The sequence below is a fragment of the Haliaeetus albicilla genome, chromosome 8 (assembly GCF_947461875.1).
Source record: "Haliaeetus albicilla chromosome 8, bHalAlb1.1, whole genome shotgun sequence".
Classification (NCBI taxonomy): domain Eukaryota; kingdom Metazoa; phylum Chordata; class Aves; order Accipitriformes; family Accipitridae; genus Haliaeetus; species Haliaeetus albicilla.
In genome coordinates, this window is record NC_091490.1 from 29,626,280 (window position 1) to 29,638,224 (window position 11,945).

At 40.4% G+C, this 11,945-nt stretch overlaps 1 pseudogene; it reads left to right on the forward strand.

The window, feature by feature from the left end:
- The first annotated feature begins 10,968 nt into the window (after positions 1-10,968).
- LOC138686628 (uncharacterized) lies at positions 10,969-11,619 on the forward strand (annotated as a pseudogene).
- The last annotated feature ends 326 nt before the right edge of the window (positions 11,620-11,945 follow it).

The window sequence follows — 11,945 nt, forward strand, 5'->3', positions numbered from 1 at the left end:
GACCAAAGCTATTTTGCTGTTAACTGGATTGAGTACAAATGCAGATGCTGGAGTCAACAACATTTCTGTTTCTCCATCAGGACAATTGCATACAAGGCAACATCATTTCAAATGCATGTGGAAGTCCCTAACAGTGTATTCATATATGGTCCTGTGATGTTTGTACAATCTGTTTGGTAATACTTACCAGTGCTGGTTTCCTGTCTCACAAAGGACTGAGCTGAGTCAAAACATATAACTGATAATACACTTGTACCAGACATCTAGCTATTAAGATAGCAAATATACAATAAATATTAGGCTGAGTCTTTAATATTGTTTTGCTACTTTATATAGGTAGAAATAAGGCTTTTATTGGTTAATGAACTTGTGCAGAAATCTTACACCCACATCTCCATCAGTCTTTGACTAGTGAGTTGTCCAAAGGAGAAGAATTTGATGCTTGAAGAAACAAAGTAGCTTGAAAAGGAAACATCACACTAGTTGTCATTTTCTTTACCATGGTTGTTCCCTCCTGGGTGGCCAAAGATTACAATATTTGATCAACATTAATATTTCCAGTACTAAGGTTTACAGTTTGAACTCCAAACCATAGAAATTATGAGGGACAAAATCCCGTATGTTTGGAAGAATTCTAACCAACCCATACTGCTCCTTGGCCTGGATCCCTTGCTGAATCTGACTTCTGCTGCTCTCCTTTAAATGAAGATTTAATTCTCAGTGAATAAACCTTGTCTTGCTAGTGTCTAGTGCTAAAAACAGTGATTGCAAATTGTACCACTCAAAAGTTTTCTAAATTGGAAGACAGACAGGAACATTTAGGTTAATAGCAATGTACTAAAGCTTGAAAACTAATCTGTCACTAACACATTCAACCCAATACACCTGCTCTCTTGAGGATGAGTCTTAGGGTCAAAGGGAGATTCTTCTGTTCCTGGAAGAGATTCTCATGCTAGCAAATAAAACCCTCCCCATTAAGATCTCAGAGCTGCACCTGTTCCTGACCTATCACCAAAGAACTACCTCACTTTTTAAAGCAATTACTCATAGTAACAGCTGGAAGTTTAGTTAAAATTTATATTTTTGCATAAAAGAGCATTGTAAGGAAGACAGAAGAACAACTATCTAAAGAGTAATAGAGAAAGAGGACAAAGATATACAGCACTGGTCAGTTTCCTCCCTACTTCTATGTACCATGCAGGCAAAAGTGGAAATCCTCTCTGTGTTATTGTTGTTGCAAAGTTCTGAAATTAAGTACTTTTTAATAATTTCTGCATCATCTAACACAAGCTCTCTCACACTGACCCTGGCTTTTCTTGCACTGTCTTATTTTTTCAAGGCTTTAAATTTTAATGCAGAAACACATGATTGTGTATAATAATTTACTTCTAAGAACTCCCAGAACTGTAAAGTGAGTTCAGGTTCATGGTGCAAACAGTAAAATTTGCTTCAAACAAGCTGAACTTATTGCCCACATTCAGTGTGTTCATGATGTATGCACACTGTCTGCTGAGTGGCCAAAGCAACTATAATTGCTAAGACAAAAAAAAAAAAAAAAGGTGCTTTATAGCGTGAAAAGAAAAGGGTTAGCATACATTTCCAGTATGAAAAGTATATTACAGACCATTATGGTCTTAGTGATGTACATTCTATATATATATATATATATCAGTATTTATCCACAAGGAACTGAAAAACCTGTCATTCTTCAAACTTAATTAAGCATATTCAAAGGCAAATAAATCTACATGAACATAAACTTTAACATTTTCTCTAATAACTCGGTAAAACCTAAGCCCAAGGGGATGTAATAAGAATTAATTAAAGTAATTCTTTACAAATACTTTACTGAGAGAATCTTTTGAAAATTGGAGATTTTGAAGTAATGTATTGCTGGGAAGAGAATCAAATATTGTTTCTAACAAAGTTCCCATTAATTTTAATAGCCTGATAATTTTACCATTATTATATCAATACTTTTCCTTCTGGATTCTTGTTTTTTCTCCTTAGTACTGAACAAATGAAAAGAAAGATCAGCTTTTCTTGAATCACAGAAAAGATTCTCAGCACACAAGTAAATCCTAAGTTACATATTCACTACCAATGTTGCAAAGTCAAAAGTTACACTCCCAAATTAAAACATTTCATCCTTTTGTACTCTGCTTGCCAGAATCTCAAGTCCTAGCTATCTTTTCCTTTTGGATCTTCTTCATAAAACATTTCTTCTTGTCCCCAGCCAATCAACTACTGGACCAGTTTCTCCCTCCTATTAGGTTTCTTGACCTAATTTCATCTTTCTATTTCTGCAATTTCCTTTGCCTGTCTCCTTTCCTCCTCCTTCCCCAGTTATTGTTACCTTTGCATTCACATCAGGCAACTTCTTTAATCATATTGTCCATGTTAAAAATGAAGTAAGGTACATTGCAAAAGAGGTAATCTTTTTGGTTTTGTCTGTGTGATGCAGACCGTGCTCACAGCAGCTGTGCTGCAGTTGCTGGGATCAGTTTGTTCAGTCCTTGAATGAAGTATGTGTGTGGATGGGGTGTGTAATGACCACCCATTTCTTAAAATCTAAAATTGTTTTGTGATGGCATGCAAATCATAACTTTTTTAAGGATTAAACCATGTCAAATTTGGGCAGGGTTTATACAGATCATAAGAGGCACAGAGGCTTCACAGGTGCTGCTCTGCCATGAAATTTTAACCATGTGCTCTGAGGGCTGGTGAAGTTAAAGTTCTTAAAAAATGAGATCAACAGAATTTTGAATAATAAAGAACAGTTTATTTTTCAGTAGCCTTGGTTTTGGTGATATTGGGAAAGTGTGTGTGTGTGGGAATCCATGACAAGATCACCCTGAGACAGCTCCAGTCTAAAAAAAATTAAAATATTATCAAGTCAGAAGCAACTGAGAAAAGGGTAGAAGAAATTACTGAAACACACAAAAAGAATTCTGCTCCACTAACACCAGTGCAAGGTCCCCATCAGTAATTTTTTTTTCCAGGTCTTGAAATACTGTTAGAAATCAAACAAGAAGAAATCACCTCCTTTCTAGCACTGGCTGGGAATTCAGGCAGCCAAGCAAAGCTTGCTTAGCTAGGTGTGAAAAAAGTCTTGCCTCTAGATCTATTTTTACTGACCTGACAGTTTATTTTCTGATAGTTGGGAAGTAGAAATCCTGTAATTCAGTGGATGTAGATTTTTTGTTTGACATTTATTTAAAAGAATGTATGAAATTATGAGGCCAAATCAAGGAGATAGTCTGTGAGATCAAGAAGATTCTGTGAGAAGACAGACAGGTAGCAAAATGTTCTATTAAAGAGGGACTTACTCAATTTTTGCTGGAAGAAGAGAGTAAGCTGTTGGCAAAATTTTGTAAGTCAAACTTGTAATTATCATTCCACACAAGTTAAATTTATTACATTTTGAGCTAGTAAGAGATTTTAAAATTTGATATATGATTTTTTGTGCTCTGACACTGGACACTATACCAGAACACTTGTTTAAAAAAATACCTTGAACAACTTGACACTGGATGTGTTACCTCGGCGCTACATATTGATTTAACAAAGTCTCACTAACTGGAATCTGAAGTGCTGCATCAGAGAAAGACAGTAAGCTCAATAGACCCACCTGTGCAGTAATGAAGAAAGTAGAATTACACATAACCATTGTGATCAGATGTTTGGGTTTTGTGTAACGGGGTTTTTGGTAGCGGGAGAGGCGCTGCCGGGGTGGTTCCTGAGAAGCTGCTAGAAGCTCCCCTGGCTCCAAGTCTGACCTGCCTCTGGCCAAGGCCAAGCCCATCAGCGATGGTGGTAGCACGTCTGGGAGAATGTATTTGAGAGGGGAAACCTACAGCGAGTAGGGGGATTGGAATGTGAGACAAACCCCTGTGCGTCACTGAGGTCAGTGAGGAAGGAGGGGGAGGAGGTGCACCAGAAGAGGTTGATGCCCCTGCAGCCCGTGGTGAGACAGCAGGCTGTCCCCCTGCAGCCCATGGAGGGGAGCAGGGGAGCAGGGGAGCAGATGCCCACCTGCAGCCCATGGAGGAGCCCACGCTGGAGCAGGGGGATGCCCCCCAAGATGGCCGTGACTCCATGGGAAAGCCTGCGCTGGAGCAGTCTGTGCCTGAAGGACTGCAGCCCATGGAAAGCACCCACACCAGTGAAGTTTGTGAAGGACTGCAGCCCGTGGGAGGGACCCCACGCTGGGGCAGGGGAAGAGCGAGGAATCTTCCTCCTGAGGAGGAAGGAGTGGCAGAGCTAAGGTGGGATGAGCAGACCCCAACCCCCATCCCCTGTTCCTCTGCACCACCAGGGGGAGGAGGGAGAGAGAACCAGGACTGGAATTGAGCCAGGGAGGAGGAAGGGATGGGGGGAAGGTGTTCTAGGGTTTGGCTTTACTTCCCTTTATCCTTGTTTTGATTTGATTTGTAGTAAATTAAATTGATTTTGTTTTTTCCCCAAGTTGAGCCTGTCTTTTGCCCATGACCATAAGTGGTGAGTGTACCGTCCTTGTTGTGAGCCACAAGCTTGCCTTTATATTTTCTCCTCCTCATCCCACTGGGGCTGGGGGGGGGGGGCAGGAGTGAGCGAGCAGCTTCTTGGTGCTTTGTTATGGGCTGGGCTTAAACCACAGCATCAGATTACTTACTTACCTATCCTCTCAAATCTCACTAATTTACAAGAACCAGAATTTAATTACAGGGAATAAAGCTTTTCTAGACATTTTATACTTAAACTACACAGGAAGTAGTCACACAGCAGCCCTGCTAACACAGCGTAACTTTATTTAAAAAGAAGATGCTGCGATAGACTTTTATGCAGTGTTAATAAAGAGTGGAGGACAATCACGCATGATGTTACTAATATAAGACCTAAAATGTAGCCTTTTACTAAGCACTTACACTGTCATTTCTTTATTGATCAGAATGATTGCACAATAGTTTGGAAAGATAGAACATGCCAAGAACATGAAGGAAGACTGCTGGATATAAAGAGATTAGCAGTTTCAGCCTTCAGGCTCCAGGGTTGTATGCAACTAAAGAACAAGAAAATAAAGGTTTGGGGTCCCTGTGCACCTTCTACCATCATTTCCTTCTTACCCTGACTCCTTGCAACCAACTCATGCTCTAAAGTCAGCTGCAGTCTTGTATCTTGACAGCAGTCATCCTGGCTGCAGCAGCTGACCCATATAGTCACCTCTCTCCTCTTCCTCAGTGGAAAGTAAAACTTTTTCTTCCATCAAACTGATCTGCAGATGATCATGTTTTTCCTATTCCCACCTTCAAGCAGCTACCCCACCACACACTTTCCAAAAACTGCTATTGGAGTTATACTCTCAAGCTCTCCAGTCTACTGCTAGAACAATGAATCCATTGAGTAGAGTGATATTAATTTAAGTATTTCAGAATTATTTTATTATACAACAATGTGAAGGGAACCATTACAAAGAGACCAAGATGATGGCAATGAATTTTGTATCCTATGTTTGCAATGAACATAAATTGTTTATGACTCTACAGAACACAACTCCTTAAGCCAACTATACACGTCTTGTTTTCTATGAATAGCATGCAACAGTCTCTTCTTTCATTATGAATGAAGAAAAAGATGTACAACACCCTGTTGAATTATTCAGCAAACTATCTCTAAAGTTCTCCTTCAGTACAAGTTGTGAAATGTAGCTGACCTTTTGTTGTTGGAAATGCAACCAGGTATACATCTATATTAAAGCAGTACACTGCTTTAGGTACACATTTTATGTTGTTCGACTTTGCTGTCAACTAGCTCCAGGACTACAGACTTTTTAGCAGTTGCTGCATCTGGTAGCCTGATAGAAGTAAGGCTGCCACAATCCCTTGCCTCTAAGGTGGAACCAGTAGCAAGGCTAAGCATGTATTCCGAATAGGCACACACAAACAAACACACACAATTGATATCAGCAGCCAGAAAGGTGGCCTGGTTAGAAGGGGAAATTTCTGAACAGAAGAAAATGTCTTCCAGCCTGGAAACTAAGCTTGGGAATGAGACCCTTGAAAAGTGCAGCTGGCCTCTTTTAAGTACAGTTGGGATACCTGGAAACCAGAAAAATTTTGTAACAGCAAATTGTCATCTAAAAGAGTGGAAACAGTCTGGGAAAATAAAATTGGTCTGAAAGAACAGAAAATGTCATCATCTATTGGCTGTTACAGGTGAAAAATAGAAATTAACAGCATCTATTGGCTGCTTCAAGTGGTGGTGTCCTACACCCTCTTATGTCTCTATGATATAAAAGGACTTAATTTTTATCCAGAAGGGAGCCTCTCTCTCTAAGAAACTATTTAGGTTGTGAAAACAATACATGTGTACACACAGACCAACATAGATAGAAACGCTAAACACTTGTACAAAGACAAGCAACACCAACGGCCTCATCCTGTCCCCCCTCTAGCTGATCAGGGTAAAGGTCTGTCAATAGGAAATGTATACATATATGCAGTTCATGTCCCTCTAGTAACTGGGCTTAGACACAGAGTCCATCCATTAACAGGCCCTGGATACTCAGTTTCCCCAGCTGCTAGCAACTGGGCATGTGAGCTGTGGAGCCCCACAGCCTCAGTCCATCTGCTGGTACAGACTCCTTTACTCATGGACACACACACCACCCTCCTCCAGAGACACACATACAAGAGGGCCTCTCAGCCGATCCCCTGACCCCACAGTCTCTCCATCAGTTGTCCTAGACCTACTGATTCCTCTGGTAACCAACTCCTCCAGTTATATGTCCTCCCAAACCACTTACTCAGCTCACCAGCAAGTCTGACTATAATCACACACTGACATACGTACCCACACTCACTAACATTGCTGGCACCACAGACAGCTAGGTCGTATGACATATGGTCCCCACTTCAGTTGCTGGCACATAAATTTTAACTTACTCTGGTCTCTCTTGGTACTGGCACCACAGACATACGGGCTCCTATGACCCTTGGCTCCTCCCCTCGTTGCTGGCAGTTAGCTCTCCATACACAGGAAAATAGTTAGAAATGGGGTTTAATGACAAGGCGGGGCAGTCTGCAGCAGTCACAGGGGATGGCCAGGCAAGCATACTGAACAGCAAATTGTTTACATGCAACCAGACTTTTTTATCCCCTTTTTCCTCCCCAGACCACTTGGTATGATTCCTCCCTTTCCCCACCTTTGGTTCCTCCTCTAAACTTCCTATAGAAAGTCTTCCCAAAATGCTTTTCACCTGCATTCCATAGTGTGTCCCATACCCCTTATGCAGGAACCTTCCATCACTTTTCAAGTGCTCTGGAGACCCTTTCCCATTGACTCATTTGGATGGGTTTCCCACACAAAGAGATGGAATTCAGATGCTAGAGGTGGACACTGCCTGCTTCTCTATTGCAGATGGGGTCCAGGGATCTTCAAGCTATTGAGTCTCAGAGAAAATCTTGTCTGTCTCCCTTTCACCTTCTCTGATGCTATGCAGCCTGCTAACTTCCTCCTGTGATCCCTTCACTTGGTGGCACAGCTTCTCCAAGACAGCACATCTCCTGCAGGCCAGAGGGACACCTCTTCGGGTGTCGAGAGACGTGCACTCCCTGCAGTCCCTGCAGCCTGGGGCTTGGAGGGCTGCATCCACCATTTAAAGCTCAGTTTGTGTCAAAGCCTCTACCCTGGCAAGGAGAGCTGCTACAACACCTGCTGGGGAAACTGCTCTGTACCGTGTTACCACGATATCTGAAACTGTTACTGTGGTACAAATTTTTCAATCTACAGTAATCTGTATTAATACATCTTGAAAAGCCTTTGTAAATCACTTATGCTGCCAAAGAATATTCTAGCCATTAAGTAAGACATGTATCACTGTGTGAAGGAGACAGAATAACTGGCATGCCCACATGTGGGTAGTCCATCACAAGTGCTAGGCAAAATTGTAGCTGTTGAAAGGCTAATACAGGTTCTGTTACCCAGAAGGAATAAAATGCATGATCCTGTGCCCCAGTGCTTCTGACAGGGATGATGATTTCAGTCTCTACTTATAGCTGAAACAAGCAGGTATTTTCAGGAACTGTATTTCTTTAAACAGGCGTTTTAATATCATATCAAATTCATTACTTTCATTTGGTGTTGCAAATCCATTTGCTCTTACAAAACCTCAGCTGTAAGGATTTTAGGGATGATTGTTTTAGATGAGAAGTAAATGTGCTGTGAGGCACTTTTTTAAAAAATAAACTCTTATTAAGACAGGCTATTTTGTAAAAATTACTTCAAGGTATACACAGAATACACAAAATATTTATATTTCAGACAAAATGCACGCAGAGTCTCAAAAATGCAAAACATCATTTTGCATTTATATTTAATCTAAGCCCATGTATGAATTTCTGTAGTGCACAGACTATGATTCCCTGCTTTGATCAGAAGCAAGGAAGATTTTCTACATTTAATTGCATTTTTCAAAGAACTTTACAAGGAAGAAGAAATTAAATAAAATAAGAGTAACTTCAGGGTTTTTACAAAAGTGAAGGAGAGTTTTAGTTTGGGGGGGGGGGGTAATCATTACTTCTTAGTCTTGAAAACAATTTTGCTTACTCTTCCATTCTATAATTTTTCATTTTCAGATGTTTCTGCACTTCTGAGTTCTGGCAAGAGCATCTAGGGGTCGAAGGATAATTCCTTTTTTTTTTCTTCCAAATATTCTAATCCATAAGAAACTGAAAAAAATATTACTTACGTTTACTTCTGTACAGCCAAAACATGTTAGAGGTATGATTCTGCCTCCTATTACATAAGAGTAAATGGGGAGCATCTCTGTTGGCTTAATAGTAATATGCTGCAGCAAGTAGGTTTAAGAAGCCACCTGTATGAGTTACATCTTTTCAGTAATCATAGGGAAGAAAAACAAATTGAAATGATTACAGTGTCGTTTGTGTTTTAAGTCTCAGTAAAAAAATCCAAACTGGAGACATAGGACTGCTTTAGTTGCCATTTTATTTCTAACAGCAATTCAAGGAATTTAGCATTTTGAGATAATGAATGAATTTAAGAATGCAGCAGTCAATTCAAAAAGGGTATTTTAAAATATCCTCTTCGATGCTTACATAATGAAGGAGCAAGGTATTTGTTTTCAAATTTGTCTTAAAGTGGGTTTAGAAGCATAACAATATTAAATGAATGAATAAAGTGGAAAGGCTGCCTTCTAGCACTTTTTGAAACTTAGACACTGTGAAACCATAAAATTCACTCAGCTATATATAGGTTTTATCTACAGTGGTGATGGAATATATATGTATTATATCTGAGAATGGCAACTACAGATGTTTCTGAGGTCTTAATAAAAGTGCCCTTTTTTTTTTTATTTTGCTGTAAACACAAACATTAGAAACAATACTAGTTTAACACATACTTTGGAACTATTTCCAGTAAATAAACATAGAGTCAGAAATGCTATATAGACATATCTAAGCAATACTGTAGAAGACTCACAATGTTAATAAAAATATTTTTACTAAAAGAAAACAAAATTACTGCTAATTCTGTGGCATTGGTGTCTGCTGGGCATTTTGTGACATAAGAACCAGTAAGGCTGAGTTTGAAATATTGAGCCCCCTTGTGGAAGACTTGCCTCAAAATCTTCTGTTTCTGAAACTTTCTACAAGGATAGAAATCCTTCTGCTGTGTATGTGAAAACCATGCAGGGCATATCATCATTCATAACTAACTGCAAACAGCTTGCTTTTATTTAAAGAGCCACATAGGTAACGTTTGGAGAAAAATATTACCAAATTTTTAATCACTTATCTGTGTCCTGATAAGTAGACTGTTTTTAAGCATTAACACTGTTATCTATCAAACAGAATGATATAGAAACAAGATTTTAAAAAATAAGCATTTTCATTAACTAAACTACTCCTTCCTTTTTAGCTTTGAAATAAAAAATAGATAATATTTACTTATTTCTATGTGGCACTATACTTTATAAGTCTGAAAAAAGAAATCAAATGCTAAACCCAAACACTAACAAAAAAGAAGACCCAGTGTTGCCAGCACATTCCATTTCATACTAAATCAGAAAAGCAGTGAAATTTATATCAAGTTTGTGGGGCTTTTTACAGACCTGCAGTGTTGTATATGGCTGTTAAAAAAAAAAATCAAGTATGGTAAAGGACTATGAATACAAACTAACATGAGAAACATACAAGTGATATACTTTTATAAAGTACAGAATACTATATGAAATAGATTTTGACACTGCACTCAGTAATATACTTCCAGCTTTGTATGGAGTACAAAATCCTTCAGCAGCATGAAGAAACTGCCACAGAAAAAAAAAATAAACTTTTGATAACACAAAACTGGGAGGAATGGCTGATATGCTAGAGGGTCATGTTGCCATACAGAGGGATCTTGGGAGGTTGGAGAAATGGGCTGACAGGAACCTCATGAAGTTCAGCAACGGGAAGCCCAAAGCCCTGCAGCTGGGCAGGGACTGAGCTCCTTCTATGACAAAATGACCCACTTAGTGGATGAGGGAAAGGCTGTGGATGTTGTTTTCCTGGACTTCAGTAAAGCCTTTGACACCATTTTGCACAGCATCCTCCCGGAGAAACTGGCTGCTCATGGCTTGGATGGGTGTGCTCTTCGCTGGGTAAAAAACTGGCTGGATGGCTGGGCCCAAAGAATGGTGGTGAATGGAGTTAAATCCAGTTGGTGGCCAGTCACAAGTGGTGTTCCCCTGGGCTCGGTATTGGTGCAGTTCTGTTTAATATCTTTATCAATGGTCTGGATGAGGGGATCGAGTGCACCCTCAGTAAGTTTGCAGACAACACCAAGATGGGCAGTAGTGTTGATCTGCTTGAGGGTAGGAAGGCTTTACAGACCAATCTGGACAGGCTGGATTGATGGGTTGAGGATAATTGTGTAAGATTCAACAAGGCCAAGTGCCAGGTCCTGCACTTGCATCACAACAACCCCATGCAGCGCTACAGGCTTGGGGAAGAGTGGCTGGAAAGCTGCCCGGCAGAAAAAGACCTGAGGGTGTTGGTCAACAGCCAGCTGAATATGAGTTGGCACTGTGCCCAGGTGGCCAAGAAGGCCAACAGCATCCTGGCTTGTATCAGACATAGTGTGGCCAGCAGGACTAGGGGAGTGATCTTCCCCTTGTACTCGGCACTGGTGAGGCCGCACCTTGAGTACTGTGTTCAGTTTTGGGCCCCTCACTACAGGAAAGACAAAAAAGACAGAGGTGCTGGAGCACGTCCAAAGAAGAGTAATGAAGCTGGTGAAGGGTCTAGAGCACAAGTCTTATGAGGAGTAGCTGAGGGAACTGGGGTTGTTTAGTCTGGAGAAAAGGAGGCTGAGACCTTATCGCTCTCTACAACTACCTGAAAAGAGGTTGTAGTGAGGTGGGGGTTGGTCGGTCTCTTCTCCCAAGTAACAAGTGATAGGATGAGAGGAAACGGCCTCAAGTTGCAGCAGGGGAGGTTTAGATTGGATATGAGGAAAAAATTCTTCATGGAAAGGATTGGCAAGCATTGGAACAGGCTGCCCAGGGAAGTGGTTGAGTCACCACCCCTGGAGGTATTTAAAAGATGTGCAGATGTGGCACTTAGGGACATGGTTTAGTGGGACTAAATGGTTTAGGGACTTGGCAGTGCTAGGTTCATGGTTGGACTTGCTGATCTTAAAGGTCTTTTCCAAGGTAAATGATTCTATGGTTCTATGATTCTGTGATTCATTTTAAGCCACCAACACCCTGACTGAATGCCAAATTTTGACGAACGGAATGAGAAAATTGTAGCAGACTCATAGATTTTTCTACCAAGCCAAGACTCTTGTAAGGTATATACATATAAAACCACTAATTTAGCTTGAAAGATTGACTTAGTTATTATGGTTTGCAATGCTCCCAACTGACCTACCTTCTATCCCTTTCTCAGTCATGTTATTCT